We start from the raw sequence: 23,523 nt of genomic DNA, 5'->3' as shown, positions 1-23,523 counted from the left end.
ACAAAAATAACATACCATTAATGACATGCTACATACAAGCTCCTTGATATAAACAAAATAAATTACAGATTCACGATAGAACAGATCAAGGTCCAATGAAAGTAACAAGAAAGAGCAAAAAGAAACACAACTATTACAACCAATTGGTAATGTACCAGGAAAAGTTGTGGGCAAAGGGCATGAGTAAGACCTCAGGGAGTGGAACTTGGTTTTGGAACTGATACAGAGTAGGATAGACTCGCAGAGCGAATAATAGATGGTTAAAAAAATCTTTTTCAAAACAATTTATTAATTCTTCACCCTGCGATATGATTTTTGATTCAAATCTGGCATTGAAATTAAAAGTTTGAAAGTAATCTTCCTGAATTCTGTTCATGAAAATGGCATAAATACTACTGATTTCAAAGTCTTTCATATGTGAGAATATGAGGTATTGAATTTCCACCTAAAGTCTTTCTAAACCTAAGCACACTTATAATTGTAAGTTGATATGAGAAATTAAATTTTGGTTAATAGTTTTCAGTTCTCAGTTCGTCACCCTTGATATATAGCACACTTGAAAAGCCTAAAGTCTTTCTACGAGATATGAAACTGAAATTTGAAATTAAATTAATCACTTCTCAGAAATTATGAGAATTCTGAAATATTTGTTCACACGCGGCACTGAAGTTTCCACTGTTCACAAATTAATGAAGAAAAAAAATTTTAGTCAGTTTGTTACTACTCACTTATGGCAAGAAATGTTGCTACAAAATGTCGAAAGATGGACATCTGGAATGTTACGTGGAGAATCAGGATCGGCGATGTTCCCTTGACACACCATGTTGACGTTCCCGATGAGGTGATGACGGCTGGAACTGGATCATGTAGAATTGCAGCTCGTTAGGGTGATTTTTCGCACACGAAAAATTCACTTAGTGCGAGTAGTTAACACTGACACTGTCATTGACTGTTGAACACTATTTATGGCGTAATTGAAAGAATCACAGTCCTTCCTGTATGAATTACTATTTACAGTCGTTATTGAAACGTTCATAAATGCACAGTTCACACTTGAAAAGGCAAGTCGATAATCACAGTCTTTGAACACAGTCATTAAGTCACTAAGAATTATTTTCTGCTTATCCTGTTGTTATAATGTTATATTACCTCAGAAAAGTTCTTAATTTTCACTCAAATTACTGTAAGTCGTATACTGACGTGGCATGAATAAAGGAATACAGTTCAATACTCGGAAAGAAACGAGTTCTGGTGATTCTACCCATTAGTTTCTGCAGAAGTTCAAAATCATAAGTCTACACGTAATGACATATTTTGTGAACGTAAAATAGTTAATGTTTGCACTTCAATAAGTTCACTCGTATTACATTCTTAAATGTCTTTAGGATTAGACTGTAGTCGCGACGCGATATACTAAATATAGTGCGACGTCTTCTATAATTCTGTCGGCGATATAATTTCGCGTTCCGGAAATACGACGGAAATACTTTCACCGTGACTGCGCGAACATACTGTACGCGGGCCGGTCTCTCCTCTGTCTCACTCACACAGCTGTCTACTCGTCCTTGTACTGGCTTGCTGGCTGGCTGGCCTTGGCATATATAGATACCAGCGCTGGGAGGGGTAGCATCTCTCTCGGCCATGTGACCGTGATTACGTAATTTCGTTGAAACTTTAAATTATTATAACTCAACAACCATGGGATGAATTAATTCGAAATTCACAGGGATTAACTTTTATGACGTCCGCTATAATTCAGCGTTTGTCCCGTTGAAATTGGTTAAGGTGTTAAAAAGCTGGTAAAAGAAAAATTCTTTCGAGAAATATCTCTAGGGGAGGTGAGCTTCAAGCGACAGGTGACGTCACTTGACTCCGCCTAGTGCACTCGTAGGGTCTGGCACATACTGGAACATTCTTTAGATAGATGTTCGTACGTCGGTCGGATCTTTTATGCTGAAGTAATGTTTCTTTCAATTAATATGGACCAGGACCTAGGCTTTCCTGGTACAGTAACTTGTATGAGAATGTGGTATCATGTTAAACATTACTAAGCATGGACGATTAGAGACAGAAACACGTATCTAGTTTAATTTTGAGCGTTGTTTAAAAGAATTGATGGAGGATACATTGCAATCATGCTCAGGAAATATCATAATCTTCCCCGTCTTTCGTTTTGGCCATTTCTTGGAATTAAGTACGAATTGGACGTTTCTGAGCATATTTAGCCACATTTTATAGGGCATATAAATGTGTATTATGTCCGCCTCATTGGTATGGTGGTTAGCATCACTAGATGCCATCCCCGGAGGCGCGGGTTCCATTCCCGGCTCTACCACGGAATTTGAAAAGTGGTACGACTGCTGGAACGCGGTCCAATCAATCTCGGGAGGTAAAGCGAGTTGAGGAGGTTTTGAGTCCCACCTCAGCTATCCTAGAAGTGGTTTGCCGTGGTTTCCCACGTTTCCTTCTGGCAAATGTCGGGATGGTACCTAACGTAATGACACGGCCGCTTCCTTCCCTCTTCCTTGTCTATCCCTTCCAATCATCCCATCCCCCAACAAGGCTCCTGTTCAGCATAGCAAGTGAGGCCATCTGGGCAGGGTACTGGTCCTCCTTCTCAGTTTTATCTCCCCGACCCAAAGTCTCACGCTGCAAGACACTGTCCTTGAGGCGGTACGCCTACAGGTTGGATCCCTCGCTGAGTCCGTGGGATAAACCAACCCTGGAAGGTAAACAGATTAAGAAAGAAAGAAAGAAAGAAAGAAAGAAAGAAAGAAAGAAAGAAAGAAAGAAAGAATAAATGCATATATTACCATTTCTATTGTTTTGGTCATATTTCGGTCATTTTAGTTGTTATATGTTGCACGGAAAAATGTACTGTACTTTGAATGAGATGTCCGATGTTCCTTGTATCATTAGGTTTGTGGCATTGTGGCGAAACTTGAAGCACGGACATCAAAGCTGAATAGTTGAGGCTTATTGTATATCGTCTTGAGCTCACGATGGCTCCATGGCTAAATGGTTAGTGTGCTGGCTTTTGGTCACAGGGGTCCCGGGTTCGATTCTCGGCATGGTCGGGAATTTTAACCTTAATTGGTTAATTTCGCTGACTCGGGGTTCATCATCATTGCACCCTCATTACGACGCACAGGTCGCCGGCGGGAGTCAAATCAAAAGACCTGCATCTGGCGAGCCGAAGTTGTCCTCTGACACTCCCGGCACTAAAAGCCATACGCCATTTCATTTGTTTGGAGTTCATGGTAATAGTATTGGAAAGCATTTACCGGAAGCACAAAACGCACAAGTACACTATAAAATATTTCAGTACAATTATATTCATTCAACTATGAACAACTCTCGTACATGAAACGTGAATGTGAACCGTCTCTTAACTTTCATTCGATCTACTGACTGACTGGGTATCAGATACATCTCACCAGCGTCCTAAAGGATCTGACAGGATCGGCTCTTCGATAGTTTTAATTTTAGCGAAAAAATCTGCTTCGGTCGCTTCCTCCCCCAGCCCCAGTCCGCGGTTCTACACCTCAACTCGCCCACAGCTCGCCGGTTGCCTGTGTTCAGAAACGATTCAGAAGCCACCCCCTCCTCCTCCCCGAAAAAAGAGCAGACCTGCAATGAATGTTTTCCATCAGAAATATTTTAATGTGGGAGAAGGGGATCTAAAGGTTACTCCTGATCTGACCTTTATATAATAATAAATAAATATTAATGTTATTTGCTTTTTGTCCAACTAATTACTTTTACGGTTTACGGAGACGCCGAGGTGGCGGAATTTAGTCCCGCAGGAGTTCTTTTACGTGTCGGTAAATCTACCAACACGAAGCTGACGTATTTGAGACTTCAAATACCACCGGACTGAGGCAGGATCGAACCTACCAACTTGGGCTCAGAGAGCCAGCGCCTTAACCGTCTGAGCCACTCAGCTAGACCCGTTGAAGAACAGCAAGGTGTATGTTCAAGGCTTAAAGTCTCCATCCGACGGACGAAGCATCAACATCATATGTCCTCATTCCATATGAACACAACGGAGAGATTTGTAATTGGATCCAGACTTTTGGCAAGCAATCTAGTGATTAGACATTGTATACCACCGCCACTCCCTCCCTCTCGGCCAACATTCTGATGGTGGAAATGTTTTTCTACCAACGGGACTCAAACCGACTAACCATAGTGTCTCACCATAACGATCATGGTCACCAGGCGGGCCTATCGTTACAATGAAACCTAGTAGTGCAATGCATCAGACTGTATTCATGTACAGTGGTGTGGCGCATCTGGTACCTAGTGGGCGGGCCACACACGTTAATCACTACGTCGTGACTTATGTCTATCCCCCACAACCTCCTGTTGTTCAGTAACATCGCGTCACATTTGAAAGAGTATAATTTGAAATACTGATTTGCTCCCAAAGGAATGATTGTATGTTAGAAACAAGTGCACTGATTAATTCATGTGTCTACTTTAACACTGTTGTGCTGGCAGATAGAACCACCATAACTTGCTGAAATCTGTGCCTTCTCAATGGAACCAACCTTTTCTGCCCATCTCCAGCATCTTCATCTCTTCACGGCAGCCGTAGTGCATTTGCATCATTAGGTTCTTTCAGTATGAAAGTCTCGGTCGCCCTGTTTTCTTTTTACCAAAAATTTTCCCTTCCATAACATTGCAAATACAAGTGTGATGTCTCATTAGGTGTCCAAACATATTCACCTTCTTTTCCCTATTTGACTGGTGAAACTTTTCTTTCCACTTCTCTCAACACTACGGTGCGCAGGTTGACAGCTCGCTACAAGACTGTTGTGACTGAAATAGTAATACAGACACTGTGCCTTCAACACTACCTATTCACTCCCATCCCTCCTTCTCAGTACTGGAGTGGGGCAGTGTTGATTGTTTATGTCGGGACTCCATTTTTGTTCATGCGTGTACACTGTACACTTGAGACTTAATAAACATCATCTTTCTGGGGCTGTACCTTAATTTAGAACAAACTGACTTCCTTCCCAGTTCTAGCCCGGTCGTCATAAGAACTGCCTGAGTCGATGCGATGTAAAAATTCCACCTCTTCCTTGTTTCAAGATTTCAGTGCCTTTGCTGGCAGGACCTAGTGTTTACAGTGCACTATGTCTTCTGGTATAGGCTAGAGCAATTTTGTTACTTTCATAGATCTCTGTCTTATCTTTGGCTTTGACAATATGAAAGTGACTGAGGTATGAGCGATGCTAGTAATGCCTATCCTTATGCAGCCAGTCCCTGCTATGAATGGTGTGAAAATGTTGCTCATAGGGTCGGTTGGTGCATGCGTTTCAGTGGGCTTGGCAGACTGATATGTAATAGCAACTCTGGCTCGGTGAGGAAAGCAACGGGAAACTACCTCACTCCTCATTTCCCTAGTACGCCTCTTCAGTGATGCCTAGGCCATCTATGACAGCTAATGGCAAAGCTGTTGAGGATCCCACTTGCGGCATCGCTGACGGACTGAATAATAATAATAATAATAATAATAATAATAATAATAATAATTGATTAAGAGGATGTACTTTGTAATTCATTATTTTCCAGAGTTATCCTCTTTTTTAACCTCTCTCGTGCTTCTGATATCATAAATGATGACAAGGCAAAAGCCTACCAACATAAAAGGTCCGCTATTGGCCATTATAAATTTTCCATCTAACTCATTCCTGGTTGCCAGCGTTTCGCTCCCGTGTGCTATGTTGGGCTCATCTGTTGGTACATAGCACACCGACCATCTGATGGCCAAGCAGGCATACATTTTTTGGTAATGAGACGAAGTCTCTCATAGTGCACTGGCACTGCCGGTGACTCCAAGTAGCCTACACAGTGGCCTCCACGGTATGCACGGCCATGCGTCTTGGTCGGTGTGCTATTTACCAACTGATGAGCCCAACATAGCACACGGGGGCAAAACGCTGGCAACCAGGAATGAGTTACCTGGAAAATTTATGATGTCCAGTAACGGACCATTTATGTTGGTATATAAATTTACTCATTCAGACAAATATTTCTGGTTCCCTATAGCAATTAACACCTATGTCAAGATTTTTAAAAAGTATGAAATTTTGTACAGTTTTGAAACTCCCATAATTCCGTAAGAAACCAAGTTAGATAATATATCCGTTATTAATAATTAAACGTAAAATGAAGTATATTACATCAGGAACTCTTTAATGTCATGTAAGAATATATCGGAATGTCGGTATCTTTAAAGGATTTGAAGATATTTGAGGTAGACTTTCTTAAACTCGTCTCTCTGACAGTAGCTTCCAAAGTTCGTCTAATATTTCATTGCTTTCTCATTTCATGTGTATAACAATCAATTTCAACATCGGATTAATTTGTCTCTTTGTTTATCTGTTTATGTCAGTGTCACACCAAACGTATGAAATTACTGTTGATACTAAAATAAATTATAAAATTTTGCAAGAATGGATTAGGCATATGTTAGTTGATTGAGGTTCTCTTCTTCCTCTACTTCCCCATACCATGATGGTATCACGTACGCGATCCGGGTTGCATATGTGAACTTGGCTCAGTTTTACCGCCGAATGCCCTTCCTGACATAAACCATACATGAAGGGATGCATTCACCATTGCATGGCTTCTGTGATGGTTGGTAACCTGATGTGTGTAAATGAAGAAGTGTTTATTAAGACAAACCCTCAGTTCCTCGAGCCAAAGAATTAAACCAGGCGTAGGTAAAATCCTCGGCCCGGCTAGAAATCTAACCCTGTAGCCTCTGACCTAAAGTCCACTACGCTAACCATTTAGCTACGGAGCCTGACAATAATCTGAGCTTTAGTACGTTTAAAGATATACAAAAACATGTTTATCTCAAAACCTTGATGAGTGGACTTGGGCTGTTAATCACCGACTAGGCCGGGAATCGAAAGCGGGACCCACTAAACCGAAGGCTTCAACGCTGACCATTCAGCCGAGGAGTCGGATCGAATTATTTCTATATACTAATAATAATAATAATAATAATAATAATAATAATAATAATAATAATAGTGTGTGGCCACCGGAGAAGACTCCAGCAGGTCTTTGGAGCTGACGCCGTATAGGAGACCCGCGCATCTGTGAAGATGGCTTCTACCTACGATGCTGAAGACGGCTCAATTTCCCAGCCTCCGAGCCAAAGGAACTAACCAATGAAATTTAACATCCCCAGCTCCGCCGGGAATCGAAACCGTGACCCGCTGGACCAAAGGCCAGCATGCTAACCATTGAGTCGGGCTATATAGCCTATATGGCATATGACTAATAAACTATGTTAAAATATAATACAAATACCAATTACTGTAGATGTTTTAAGACTACTCTTTTATAAAATTCAGTTTTTCCAACTTTTAAGCCGGCTGATAGTCAGAGCATTTTTACAACAAGAAAAAAAAGGTACATTTATCGATGTTCCCAACAATGTTGAAAATTGTTTCTGTGTTGTATTAAAAGGGACAATAACCAATGCCTGGCACGCAGATGCACTCGAAGCATGTTTGGGAATCTGTTGTTTGTGGAGGGGTGCGAACTACAAACTCCGCCTGTCATCAATCACCGCGTCATTGGCTTGAGACTGGCGTGTCAACACAGCAGCCAACACCGCCATCCATCACGCCGCCACCAGATCACGCATTCTCCGCATTGCGTGACAAAGTGCACCAATTTTGGGACGGGAAACAATATTAGTAGTATAAAAGCTGTGGGCGGAATAATCTGCAACATGTCCATACTGTAACACTTTATACAGACAGGGATATATCGTATCACTTTTATACGAAAGACTGGCCTACGATTATGAGGTTACAATGAGATTTCAAATGGTGAGTCGTTTTGGAATAGTGTGAAGATGGTGAAGAATTTGAAGAGAAAATATCATGACTGTACAAGCTTGAAATAATGTTCCTCACAAAGAAATAAACAAAATTCATCTGAGCAGAGGAAAATTCAGATGATGATGATGATGATGATGATGATGATGATGATGATTGTTGTTTAAAGGAGAGTAACATCTAGGTCATCGACCCCTAATAGTACGAGGTGAAACGAAATGTGATAATAATTAGTTTTAAAATATATCCACTGACTAGAATTGAAAACAACTGATGATGTATAAAATGACCATGAATTTAAAATTATTAGTGGATCTAATTCGCAATGCCTCATTTCTTATAGAATGATAGAAAAAATAGATAAAAATAGAATAATGCATTGCCTTGAAGTGAAATCGTACATATCATTCAAATTAAAATTAAAAATACACAAAAATAAATCAGTAAACAGTAGTTAGAAATAAAGTAAAAATTTAAAACAGATAAATTAAATCTCTTCACACGAACATATCTGGAGTTTTTAGTATTTATTATTTCGTATAAATAATTACAGCCTTGCTTAAACGGTCAGTGTGTTAAGAATATAGACGATACACAAAAAGTACAATCAACAAATCTTTAGAACAACACATCTAGTCGGTCGGTGGCTCTGGGTATCTCCTCTACCCTTTAACTTCCATAACGGACATCCCATTACCACATGATAGATAGTGGCGTTTGCCCACACTCAGAGTAGTGATGTTCGGCTTTGTTCCACTTACGAAGCCAGAATTGTGACCTGCGATGAGGGTTAAGGGAAGTCCAGGTGGACGGCTGACAGGATATGTTATCAATCCTAGCTGCGTCAAGGTTTGAACTGGCTTAATCTTCCCGGCCCGCTTGTTCTAAATTGAATACAGTTTGAATCAATATTTTACCCAGTGATGTTAAAAAGATATTTGGAAAAATGAAGAGAATAATTTTTAAAGACCGTCAAAATTTTAAAATCAGACAAAACACTTTTCAGAAACGTCATTTGACAACATTCGGAAAATGAGAGAACAAGCATATATATAATTTTAAACTTAAATTCTGCAAATTTACTTATTTCTTTTCTTTTTTTCTTTGCTAGTTGCTTTACGTCGCACCGACACAGATAGGTCTTATGGCGGCGATGGGACAGGAAAGGGCTAGGAGTGGGAAGGAAGCGGCCGTGGCCTTAGTTAAGGTACAGCCCCAGCATTTGCCTGGTGTGAAAATGGGAAACCACGGAAAACCATCTTCAGGGCTGCCGACAGTGGGGTTCGAACCTACTATCTCCCGAATACTGGATACTGGCCGCACTTAAGCGACTGCAGCTATCGAGCTCGGTTTACTTACTTATTTCTAACATCACCCAATGCCCATGGGACAGATTCTACATCCAAAAGACTTGTCCCCTATAAGACACCCAAAAGAAGAATAGGCTTGAGGGGAGCTGTTAAAAGTAGGAAAGATCATAATATAAAGATAAAATTGGAATTCAAGAGAACAGATTGGGGCAAATATTTATTTATTGTACGAGGAGTAATGGATTGGAATGAATTCTCAAGGGAAATATTCGATGAATTTCCAAGTTCGTCGAAAATATTTTAGAAAATCTAGGTAAACAATTATAAATAAATGTAAATACGAGGTAAGAAATGATAGGGAATCTGCCACCCGGGCGACCACCCTAAATGCAGATCACTGATGATGACTGACTGATTTGACCTACCACTATGGCTCCAACATTTATACCACTTGAGAGCGTTGCCAGGATGTGGGTCGCGATAATAGTTCAGAGGAGAAAATCACTGGCGCCTTCTCGTAGTATTTCTCTGGACATCCTAAAATGTCAGGAAGCTATTTCACTTCTTTTTTTAACGCAAAAGAGAAAACTGTTTACTAACGAAAGTCCCATGCCAAGAACAGACAAAGCCGCAAGTCCACTATAAATCTTAGGACATGAGAGTAGTCTTTCACCTGCGAAGTAAACTGAACTAAATATGGAGCCTGAATAGAGGGGAGGGAAGTCGAGCAACGAAGGATGCGTAAGCTCTTTATCCCTCACTGGAATAGCCCACCAGCAGGCAGGATAAAAAAATACATTCTCTGTGTGTGGCATGGAGGCGAGGATTTACTCACTGCTAAAGCCTTAAATGCGTGTCCTGCCACTGTTACTTACACACGCACTTCATACACGACTAAGCTAAACAAACTCTATGAACTCGCTGCAGTATGTTGGACGTCATCGAAACAGTACCCCTTATTGACAATAAAACAAGCCGAGACATATAGCGATGATATTAAATACAAAATAAACTCGACGAAAATCTAAATTTACGGGAAACTATTCACTTTATGATGAAAATTAGTAAATATAAGGATATTATTCCTCTGTCTACCTCCTAGGTCGAATGGCAGAGTAGTGGTCTTCGGTTCGTAGAGCCCTGAGTTCGATTCCCGGCCAGGCTGGGGGTTATAGCCGCGTTTATTTAAATCGGAGGTTTGGTGTCTGTGATCGTCTCAATACACACCTTAATTTAAGGGAAGTTGGAAAGGAATTTTTAAATGAATTTTCCCAATGTCTCATAAAATTATTTGGACTCTGCTGAATGAAATGGTGTGTCATTTATTCTGATATGCTACACGTAAACATTTTTAGAATATTAATGCACAAATGAGAAATTTTACAACTTCGGGCATGCTTCTCTTTGAAGTTGCGTATTTTTGAAACCGTCTGATCTAGGAGGCTGTGGTTTTCATTAATCTGTTCCAGAATTGCGTGTGAAGAAATTGCCGGCACTGTCATATCAAACACTCAGATAATGCTGACTATGAACCAGGCTGTTTTCAGGTGATGACATGGATACATGTGTGAGAGAACATTGTGTCTTACTTTGAACTCAGTTTCTGAAAACTCACTCTTTTTCACATGTCTGATCCATTATCTTGTAGAGAATACGAACTTAGGAGATCATTTTCTTCAGAGAAATGTTTATGCCTTAGTACAGCTACTGAACAATATAAAAATATTTCACTTGACTGGTTTCTAATTCAGAGCAATTTTAATGACTTTTTGCTAAAACATGGAACATTAAAAATTAATAAATGTACAGCTGTTCATTTAATCCAATTTATTATAGTTCAGTACCTAGAAGAAGGTTGTAATTATTAGTGGTAAAAATTTCAAAACTTTAACCTTAATAGTTCCTGCGATACTGGGATGTCTTTTCTGTCAAATTAACATTGTTAAGACAGGAACTGCTCACTCCCTTCAATACAACACATCGCACTACAAACGACTACAGAAACAGACAATAACGTAAACATCCCTCCAAACTGAGTTGACGTCAGGAAGGGTAACTGGCCCGAAAACTAGACTTAATCAACCTGTAGCGTCCAAGTAATTGGGAGAAGGTCAATAAAGAAATGAAAATGAAATGGCGTATGGCTTTTAGTGCTGGGATGTGTCCTAGGACTTCGGCTCGTCAGGTGCAGGTCTTTTGATTTGACGCCCGTAGGCAACCTGCACGTCGTAATGAGGATGAAATGTTGATGAAGACGACACATACACCCAGTCCACGTACCAGGTAAATTAACCACTTATGGTTAAAATTCCCGACCCTGCCTGAAATCGAATCCGGGACTCCTGTGACCAAAGGCCAGCACGCTAACCATTTAGCCATGAAGCCGGACTCACGAAAGAAAAATCTATTCGTCACCACATTTGTACTTTTGGAATATTAATCAGAAACTTCCTTATCACATCGTATTGGACAAGCAGTGGCTAAAGTCAGGTGGAGCCTAATTTTTGTTTGTTTCTGTTACAGTATCACGGGAAAAATATTGCGTGAAATATTGTGAAGCACTGTAGGCTATCTAAGTTAAGGGTAAGGACGAGTAGGATCTTAGCTACCCATTAGTGATTGTGTAGACGGGAAAGTTGATTCAGGGGAAGCTTGAATATAAAGAAATTCCCTCACTTCGAACACTGATATAGGAATTAGAAAGGTGTTTTTGAAGACTTTTCTTGCTACTAGTTTAACGTCGCCGGTCTGAGTGGCTCAGACGGTTGAGGCGCTGTCCTTCTGACCCCAACTTGGCAGGTTCAATCCTGGCTCAGTCCGGTGATATTTGAAGGTGCTCAAATACGTCAGCCTCGTGTCGGTAGATTTACTGGCACATAAACGAACTCTTGCGCGACTAAATTCCGCACCTCTCCGAAAACCGTAAAGGGTATTTAGTGGGGCGTAAAGCAAATAACATTATTATTGTTTAACGTCGTTCTAACGCATCGAAGATTTTCGGTGAGGAAAGGATGGGGATGGGCTGAGATTGAGAAGGTAGCGGCCATGATATTAATTAAGGTACAGCCCAGTTTAAAAACGGGAAACCACGGAAAACCATTTTCATGGCTGGCGACGGTGGGATTTGAACCCATCCTCTCCCGAATGCAAGCTCACAGCTGCGCGAATCTAACGGTTTTGAAGACTTTCTTCTAGAGCGTGGCAATGGAACTGAATCACGGATGATAACTGTCTCATAATAAAGAAAGAGAATAGAAGCTTTTGAAATGTGGTGTTACAGAATAATACTAAAGGTGAGATGGGTAGATAGAGTCACGAATGAAGAGATACTGAATAGAGTTGGTGAGGCAACGATTTGGCGAAATTTGAGCAGAGAAAGAGATTGATAAGGCACATACATAAGACATCCGAGACTTATTCTCTTGGTTTTTGAGGGAAGTGTAGGCGATAAGAACGGTGGGATAGAGCAAAGTATGACAGATTAGAGTAGGTGTAGGATGTAGTAGTTGCCGTACGTAGAAATAGAAAGGTTAGCACAGGATAGGGTAGCATGGAGGCTGCTTCAAACCTGTCTATGGTCAGATGACCCAAAACAAGAACAACAGAGAAATATAAATGGACACCATCACATTTTAAGCTAAAACGCTATCCTTTACAAAATCACAATACATTTTTCTGATTAATATTTTGAAATGAAACACAAGTCATGAGAGGGTTCGTTCTGAGAAGGTTTATGAAATATTTCATGAAATTCCGGCCACTGATTTAGATGTCATGTCCTTTTGGTAGGCAAACAGATAGGGCCGACTGCAGAAACGATGACTAGTTTTAAGCCTTAGACAACGTCTACCTAAACAACGACTAAATTCTGCACGATCTTCCATTGCATAAACAATGTTCAGCCGGTGTTTAGCTAGATGTCGTTTAAAGTTCCAGTATTGGTTCGAAAATGGAAATGGAAATAGAAGTATCTTTCATGCAACTCTCTGCTCGTCGCAACTACTGAAATTCGTCGGTGCGTGCGCCAAACGTTAGTCAATTGTCATCTTCCTACACATTACACAAATATGGCTAAGCATGAGCATGACTTGCCCAAAGTAAAAATATCGCTTTCTGAGGATATTCAACATAATATTATCGACACTAAAGAGGCAATTCACCGCACGAAGAAGTGTAGCTTTGATTATAGTGTTGTCACGGTGATTGTAACCTAAATAATTTCGGTGAAGGGAAAATGAAACGGTAGTACTGTATAACCGAATGAGTTCTTTTTTGCTATTTGCTTTACGTCGCACCGACACAGATAGGTCTTACGGTGATGATGGGACAGGAAAGGTGTAGGAGTGGGAAGGAAACGGCCGTGGCTTTAATTAAGGTACAGCCCCAGCATTTGCCTGGTGTGAGAATGGGAAACCACGGAAACCCATCTTCAGGGCTGCCGACAGTGGGGTTCTGGAGAACATAGGTTCGAAACGCACCATCGGCAGCCGTGAAGACTGTTTTCCATAGTTGACCCATTTTTACACCAGGAAACTACTAGGGCTGTTATTATGGCCACGGCTCTTCTTTCCCAGTCCTTGCCTTTTCCTATCTCATAGATGCCGAAAACTTATCTGAATTAACGCGGCGATTATTAAAAAGAAATGAATACAGACACAACCTACTTTTTAGTTGTCACTGTTTTGTGTGCTTACTTGGCAGTAAATATAAGTTAATCCTTCCCGGTTGATGTATGTGACAGCCCTTTGACGATCGGGACAGGTAAATGTGATATGGATGCAGTCAAAGTAAGCCTCATCGTGAGAAGGTTTGTGTGTTTATTTTTTCTTCCTTACTGGTTCTTATTTAGATGCCCATGGACCTCTTAGCGACGTAGAGGTAATTTAACGGATTTATTTTTCTTTCCACTACTGCAGCGACATTTCGAGTTATTCGGTTGACAACTCTGGCTGTAAATCAGTGATAAGCCCCCCTTGCTAGCCAACAGCCTACGTCAAGGATTTAGGCCATAGTAATATTGGTAATATTCCAACCCCCTTCCAATTCCTCCCCTTAAACGCTGCTATTGAAATGGAACGCGAGAGAGCGACCATGCGTCGAGACACAGATTGCTTTATTCATAGGAACGTTAAGCACAGTGCGATGGCGATCAACGGTGAATAAGCATTGTCTCCTCAAATCAAGTCACCAGTTTCCCCTCCCTTCAAATGAGTTAACAACTAAACATGGGCTGCAGGAATTCCTCATGATTAAGCACGTTCCACTAGACGCTTATATACAATACCGCAGCTAAAACGGCGTGACAGGTACATTTATAATATCGCACCAATATTTCCTGGCACGACAGTCGGCATATCGATTGAAGAGTGTCGTCCTTTGTACGTTGACTACTAACAAGGAGCGTTCAATAAGTTCCTCAGAGATACTGGTGCACTGTATATACGGGGTGGGCAAAATAAAAATGGCTCGGAAAATATTTATAAGACTGGCGTGGAACTGACCCTTCTTAGTGAACAGGAGAACTGTCCATCACAGGAAATGCCGGGCTGAGTGGCTCAGACGGTTAAGGCGCTGGCCTTCTAACCCCAACTTGGCAGGTTCGATCCTGGCTCAGTCCGGTGGTATTTGAAGGTGCTCAAATACGACAGCCCCGTGTTGGTAGATTTACTGGCACGTTAAAGAACTCCTGCGGGACTAAATTCCGGCACCTCGGCGTCTCCGAAGACCTTAAAAAGTAGTTAGTGGGACGTAAAGCAAATAACATCATCATCATCATCATCACAGGAAATGCTGGAAACCGAGATTTTGATGCACCAAACGGTTGCTGTCAGATGTCTGCATTTCCCGAGTACGTCACTGTGCCATTACGTGTGTGCGAGTGAGTTAGTGAGAGGAGCAGGCGTGGGGTAACCGTATCAATCCCTTAATCAGGAGCATTGGGCGGTACGATCAAGACCTATACACCGAAACACATATTGTTCAGCCACAGAAATAGATGATAATGGGCTCACCCCACCACTTTTAAGGCGTTTGTCACACCAAAAATACACAAACACCACTAAGCACTTAAAAAGAAACTGTATATACTACGTTATATTCTAGCTATATTCTATATTACCGCAACGTGAGAGACGAAGAGGCGACCCACACCTCAAGAAGTAGACGGACAACAATCGTATAAGACTGGCTACAGAGACAAGAGAGCGGAATCCGGAGCCCGCACTCAAAATTACCACAGTGTAATCATTATATTATCCATGCATATATGTCTTTGTTTATAATTGCTTTTATTACTAGAATAGAAGTGACACTAGTGACCACCGACGCAACGCCGGTAACTCCATGGGATGAAGAAAAGACGACGTTAGCCCTAGCACTACTGTAGGCTTGGCTAGTCCCTTCGTCGTACTCGGAGGCTTGGCACCAGGGATCACTGGCAGCTGGGACTTTTCCTGTAGTCCCAAAGCCCAGACGCTATTGGACCCGCGCACTGAATCGCGCAGTGCCAAGAAGGCTGATACCCCATAACTACAGAACATTACAGAAAATGGACATGACTTGTGCATGATACATACTCTTCACTAACAAAACCTGGAAACTTCCAGCCAACATCCTTGCATGTGCTATCTAAAAAATGTCAGGTTTTACATGTAGGCACCTTTCTATTTCCGCTTATGTGGTTTCGTCCTGACTCTTATCACCCGATTACACCAGTAGTGATACCCATCAACACATCTGGCCCACTAGCATGCTGAGCATGGCGTCAGGCAAATATTCCTGTAGTATCACACCCCAAATCATCCCTGTTATCTTTTTCTTCTTAGAACTATTAGCATGTCGGAGGCGATGTAGGTTAGAGTAGATCACCACGCGGGGGGGAGAGATTTAACAAAAAAAAATCTACGCAGCAGTCCAGTTTCGATAGTAGTATGGTGTAGAAGAACTCAAACTCATTTGGTGAGCAATAATGTTATTATTAATGGAACTTTGGTCCCTGTTACCGTGGTTTGGTGGATCAGCAGAGGTGAAAGAAGGTGCTGGGATGAATAGGTCTCAATATACGAAATTAAAGTTAATTTAAAATTTAAAAAGGTTATATTTTCTTTTCAAGATCAAGAAATAACAAATATAACAGGTACTTAGTAGCCTAGCAACAAATCGAGAATGTACAATTACAGTAGTTACAGGATTTGCGCTCCGAGAGCCAGACACACAATTCTTGAGCAATTAGCCCAACTTTAGCCAAATACCAGGTTTGACAAAGGGGCAGAAAACCCCAATCATGCCCAGGAGCACTTGCTCCCTATTACTCAGTAAAGCCTGCTCGAGGCACACATAAACCAACATTAAGAAAGAGCAACCCGCTCCCAAAGTTCAAGCCCATCAAAGGACACACCAAACTTCTCATTCAAGCTGTCCTCCAAGTACAATAACACAGGGGTAAAAATACCCAACCTACTGAGGCCTATTCAGTAAAGAAACCGGACAATGACATGGCCCCAAAATACCAATTTGAGTGAAGGCGTACTTGCACTCCTAATACACTTTATTAAAACCTAATTTGGCCCTAGGCCGCTTATGCAAGGGCTAATCCCATTCTACGGAGGTGACACGATAGAAAACTTTATGACATTACGAGTAGAAGGGAAACTGTTATGAAAACGTAGTCACCTCAAAACAAAATGAATGGGAGCTCGAGAGGGTTAGGCACACTCTATCCCAATTTGTAGTTTAAAGAGACAGAATTTATACCAAGTCTTTTACATTTTAGAGGAAAGTTACATGGTAAAGGCTTCGAACCTGCCGCGAGAGTTAAACTGCTGAGCTAGCAAGAAAATAAGTCATTAAAAGGCCATTACCTTATGGATGAACTACTGCCCGAAGAAAGAGGCGCTTCCCGCCCCCTGCTACATAATTATACTTTGAGAGATGTTACTGAAGTGGCCCGGAGACCCGAAAATCAGCAGTTTATATATCCTCGTGGAACATTCGAGACCTTTCATGAATGATAACACCCGCCCACAAGCTTTTTATTGGACGGCCAAAAGATTACATGTCAAAACTTTACCCACCTCGACTAACCCACTCCCAACACCTATCTTATATATGAACGGCCCTGAACGTCAACCGACCACTCCAGGATTAAATCGTACAAAATAAAGCAGTGGAGACATTCATTTAACCAACTACGCTGCAGGATTGGCTACTTGGAGCAGAGACAAATATGGTATTTACTTCCGACTGAAGTAGGATCAGAAATCTATTCACTGCATTGTCGTGTGCACAGCTTTGAATTTTTCACGTGGCTATAGTACTCCACACTTAGCTTAATATTGTTCTCCATACTCCGACAGTGTTTATTTATGTATTTGTTTATTTTCTCTGCTAATAATAATAACAACGGTGGAATAAAAATAACAAACCAGTTAGCTTAAAAGCAAGTGTAACGAATAACATGTTTTATTGCTAGCAAACCACTGTTTAAGCTCATTCACCAGTCATAATGCATGAAAAGGGATTTTATCAAATATAGGAAACCACATTATAACTGGCGAACGGAATATTTAAAACTCAATGGCACTCTTAAAATAAAAATATGATAAAATAAAAATGAAACATAATATTTAATCGGATATACATAGTAAATTATAATGAATGACCCAATTGCCGTCGAGATGGGATGGCTCAGTGGGGTTTCTTGCTCACCAAGGCGTTCTAATCCAGCCAGCTGAGACCGAAAATAATATAGCACACAGGATATGGTACAAGACTGGTTGTTAAGAAGCCCGTCTCTAGTATTTGTTTGGATTATTTACGAATATACCAGGAGCTGCATAGGTCGTGTTGTGTGTGTCCTCCGCACTCACGCTCCGCGCCTACAAGCTCCGCAACCCGCCGCATCCCAATGTTTCCAGAGCCTACGAGAGGACTGCACTGCGGCTGGCATGCTCGTCTGTGACGTCAGCCAGCGCTATATAAGGAGCGACATTCCTCGCCTTACCGAGGACTTCCCCAGTGTCCAACAGCCAGCCCACACCGCAAGTCAAACACGGAGGCATTCCTCTTAAAAATGTGTCTTGAACAGGTGGACAGATTGCTGGTCGTGAGGTCTCACCTCCGGACATTGCCTCAGCTTTCCTGATTTCCGTAGCCACGTCGAGCCCCGAGTCAAGCATTATGCTACACTCTCAAGTCCTCACCTGTGCTCCGACGACTATCTTAGCATTCTGCGAATTAAGATATTGATGCAAGTTCCTTGCAAGTCTAAGTCCAATATTAGTATTCTCCTAACGCGATTTGTTACACTTGTTATCCCATAACAGATAGTTTTCGACTATCTAAGGACATTTCCCAGTGGAATAGACTATCTCCTCAAGATAGGTGTGAATGTGTACATAGGACTCTCTCTTTGTAAATATATATTTGTGCCACAGACTTTCAGTTTATCATTTAACTGCGTGCAATCAATCAAGCTTCAAGACAAGTTTAATTTCATTTCTTGTAAATACTGTATAAAACTATTGAAGAAATAAACTTTATGTTGTGTTACTGTATACCAAGTTCCTTGTATACAGCAGGTCGGAACTGCACAGTTCCTACGACCTCCGAGCTCGATCAGAGCGTGTGAACGGAAAGAGGATTAATAATATTACCATTGATGCTTTCACGGCCGGTACTTATAGACATGATATAGACTTTTGGGCTTATGCCGTGTCAAGAAAATAAAGATGAAATTCTTTACGTTTCGCAGAGAACTTTGCTATCCGTCTTCAGAAGACAATCTTGGAGGAAGTCTTGGGGATGTCTTCCTCGTGAGCAGTCGAGATTTTCTTCTGAAAACGCAGAGCAAAATTCTCTGCGAAACGTAAAGAATTTCACCTTATTTTCTTGACACAGCATAAGCCCAAAATCTTATATCATGTCTAGGAGTAATAATAATTTTGGGATATTAGGTCGCGTAATGTAATGTTCTGCTGACGCAATTCGATCATGCGACCAGGATCGTCTTCAGAATCATTCGTGAGGCGATAGAAATTGCTGAACACCCGAATAATTTTAACAAAGAGGGCTTTTATATATCGACTTCGTAAGACATGGAGTATCAAATGGACCTTTTCACGTCCGTCAAAATATGACAACCTCTGCCGGGTTTGAACCTACGATGTTGGGACCCAAAGTCCAGCATTCTTCCACTAACCCAAAGAGAGAGCTAAGAATAAATAAACCGAGCTCGATAGCTGCAGTCGCTTAAGTGCGGCCAGTATCCAGTAATCGGGAGATAGTGGGTTCGAACCCCACTGCCGGCAGCCCTGAAGATGGTTTTCCGTGGTTTCCCATTTTTACACCAGGCAAACGCTGTGGCTGTACCTTAATTAAGGCCACGGCCGCTTCCTTCCCATTCCTAGGCTTTTCGTATCTCATCGTCGCCACGAAACATATCTGTGTCGGTGCGTCGTAAAGCAAATAGCAATAAATAAATAAATAAGATGGGCGATAGTTAATTTGGTCGTCACTACCTAGCAAATGTAATTTTAAATACTGAACATGGAATTAACCTTTAATACAGGTTTTGACCTTCTTTGAAAAAAATAACCGAATAATGTAATCGGAACGTAGTTAGGAGGCGAGCTTTCACAGCATATAGGGCAGAACGGCAGCACTTCAGTATGTGGCCTCCCATTTCTCACGTTAATGGTGGGAGAACTGTATGGGAGCAGATACGAACTGAGGACCAAGACACTCGATATCAGGTCGTAATCTGCACTCTGCTACTAACTTCACAGTCATATAAATGTACCCTGACACCCTCGTTAGAAGGGGTTAATTCTATTAATGTAATACGGCTCTCTGCCAACTCTCTGGGTCCCAGCCATTAACAATGTGGTATCTCCATCCCTACCTTAATGTAATTGAGATACAATATTTATAAATATCCATACTTACTTCTTACACAAAATTGTTTTGTAATTTGTTTGCCTTTGTTCTGGCAATCGTTGGCCCGTATTAATTGGATACACACACTTTAACATCGCATTCAACTTCCGCTACGGAGTTAGTCTACCGCATGCCTTCCATTGATTGCATTGGACGCATGCCTTTATCTGTCCACACCTGTGCGTGATTAGCTTTGAATTTCCTACCAGTGTAAGCGTGAATCTGCAATTAACGAAACTGATACTGTTATATTACCCGATATAAATGCTATAATTTTAATGCGTAAAAACGTTAGGAAAAGACGTGAATAATACCAATGATCGATGGAAAATAATTTTACGTGCCTTTGGGAATATGACAAAGAGATAAGAATAGATATTGAATGTAGCAGTTAGATAGAAATGAAAAATTCAGCGCAGGATTCACTGGCATGGAGTGCTGCATCAAACCAGGTAATGGACTGATAACCTAAACAACAACAACAACAACAACAACAAGAACCAACCTCTAGTTCGCAATTTTCATCCAGATCCAACTGCAAAAAGAAATGTAACGTCGTTTTAGACGAGATTTGTATAAACAAAAATGTCACCTGAAATGCCTTAACAAGGAACCAGCACCACGTCTACAACTACAGTTCGTCGCCGTAAGCCTTGCGACTAGTTTGTCCCTGTGATAAGTCATCTCCATTTACCTCTATCTTAATAATAATATTATTTGTTTTACGTCCCACTAACTACTTTTTACGATTTACCGTTACCGTTGTAATTTTTCAAACCTTATTGGCATCGTTGTTCAAACATCGTCCTTTGAATACTTGTTTCATGTGGTGTTTCATATTTACGTTCTGCACATCTGATCGGGAAGTTAAGGGGAACACGCTAACTATACGCTGCCTGGCTGCTGCTCAGCTCGACGCAGCCCGGTTGGTTCACGTCCGCTGCTTCGCTCGTCTCTACCTCTCCGCCACACCCCGATACTCCCGCGGCACTTATAATTTTACGACTATTTATTTGTTCAATTTTGGCGTTTAAAATTGCGCTGGGCACATGCAGTTTTCAACTTAGCATTCTACTGTCTCCCACGAATATTCCTACCAAATTTCAACCGAATCAGAGTGTAACACATGCATGTGTTCCCTCGTTAGTCCAATACTTCAAGATTGCATTTTTTTTTTTTTTTGCTAGGGGTTTTACGTCCCACCGACACAGATAGATCTTATGGCGACGATGGGATAGGAAAAGCTAGGAGTTGGAAGGAAGCGGCCGTGGCCTTAATTAAGGGGCCCCAGCATTTGCCTGGTGTGAAAATGGGAAACCATGGAAAACCATCTTCAGGGCTGCCGACAGTGGGATTCGAACCCACTATCTCCCGGATGCGAGCTCACAGCCGCTCGCCTGTACCCGCACGGCCAATTCGCACGGTGCATCTTCTTTGTCCAACTTACTTTTTACATTTGTGGCCAACATCACATCTCTGAAGCTTTCTTCCTATTAATGTCTTTCATTTTAACGTCCAGGTTACGACAGAGTAAAATGCAGCAGACCAAACATTCACCGAGACATTTGTTATTCATCTACAGAAGCCGAGGGGCATTGTACTCGCCACGGCTTGCCATAGCTATTCGAGCCTTAATTTCAGGGTGGCACTGTACACTTTTCTGTGACATTATAGCCAAGGTATTGGACTTCAGCCACCTGCTGTACTGGCTTACCGTCTATTTGCACAAGTAATGGGCGCGTATTCTTGATGAATATCATTAATTTAGTAGTAATGTCGATATTGATTCCATAGACCTTGACTTTGTAATTTACACTGCACAGTTATAGTGCAAAAAGCTTTTCTCCTTATGTGTGTCTCAGCGTCATAGAATTTCAAAGTCCGTCAAAAACTGCAGTTTTAATTTTTAAACGAATGCATTTTTTTCTTCAGTCCTATCGATCTTGAAACTGCACAATGGAACTGAGACTAAGCAGAACGACGGGAGGAAGTTCATATTAAATGAAGACATGTTACGTCAGGAGCACGGAGGCTGGTTAGATCCTCAAAAAGCATCACAGTAAGTTAGGGAACAGCAAAACCCGATAACGGTGCCATCATGAGATGTGGAAAATATAACGAGGAGTGAGGTAATTTTTCAATGCTTTCCTCAATGGGCCAGAATCTGCTATTGCAGACGACTGGCCCTATTAGTGGTACCTTTCATAGAATCCAGACGCACTATTCGAGGTACTAATTTCAATAGCTCATTACTCAGCTCCACGTCAAACTGAACAGCTGGCACAGCCATGATGCTTGTTACTGATGCTTGTTGTTTAAAGGGGTCTAACAATTAGCTCATCGGCCCGCACAACCATGAATGAGGCTGAGAATTCAGTGGAAGCTACATTTTGTTTTGACCTGTGCCAAAAATCAGATGCAAAATTACTGCATCCATCGAGTAATAGCAACAAAAAATCGCACGAAACCTTCTCCTATTGTCAGTTACAGTGTTGGTTCCTGTCCTCAATTTAACTTGTTCACGATGGCGTGTAGTACCGGTGGTACACACAAGTCGTTCTCATAGGACGTCATGTACCATCCGGTGTTATACATTCGTCGTTCTCAGAGCCAGTCATGTACCATTCGGTGGTACACACTCGTCGTTCTCAGAGGACGTCATGTACCATCCAGTGTTGTACATTCGTCGTTCTCAGGGGCCGTCGTGTACCATCCAGTGGTGCACACTCGTCATTCTCAGAGGCCATCATGTACAACACACGTCGTTCTCAGAGGCCATCATGTACAACACTCGTCGTTCTCAGAGGACGTCATGTACCACGCACGTCGTTCTCAGAGGACGTCATGTACCATCCGGTGATAGATCCTTGCTTGTTGTTGTTTCTTGACGGACGCAGTATATTTTTATCTGTCTCATGGCAAAGACCAGAACAAAATGAACCTTCCACCGAAATCCTACTCGCCTTTGTGGCTGTGACAGTGTGCAAGGTGCTGAGGCATGGGTGGTGCTGAGTAATGCCATTCGGGCTTGACTAGTGCATCCGGATGTTGAGGTACTACTCATTGGGTCAACCGTGCTGCAGTAGTACTTTTGGTCCCGTAAGGAAAGCAACGGCAAACCAGCTCATTCTTCCTCATTTTTTATATGCCTGGTTATAGTGACCCCATCGGTTTTTGCGTGTTACTAGTTATATTTTGAGGATCCAACCAGCCTATGTGCTGATGATTTGACAGACAGATTGTGATGCAGTTAAGTGGAAGAGAATACCATAAGTTCTAACGAACTTCGTCGCTACTAAATAAAATAAACAAATACGCAAGATGGTAAAAATTCACTTATGAAGACGAGGAAGGAGAGTCATATTGAACTCCGTAGCGAACGTGTTAATTGTCCTTGACCCTTCTTC

At 41.5% G+C, this 23,523-nt stretch overlaps 1 protein-coding gene across 1 annotated transcript in view; it reads right to left on the bottom strand.

The window, feature by feature from the left end:
• The window catches only part of LOC136879316 (ras-GEF domain-containing family member 1B), a 447,741-nt gene that overhangs the window by 203,919 nt on the left and 220,299 nt on the right, over positions 1 to 23,523 (bottom strand). The window lies entirely within an intron of this gene.

Source organism: Anabrus simplex, chromosome 8 (genome assembly GCF_040414725.1).
Source record: "Anabrus simplex isolate iqAnaSimp1 chromosome 8, ASM4041472v1, whole genome shotgun sequence".
Lineage (NCBI taxonomy): Eukaryota > Metazoa > Arthropoda > Insecta > Orthoptera > Tettigoniidae > Anabrus > Anabrus simplex.
This window is presented reverse-complemented; position numbering and strand designations above follow the sequence as displayed.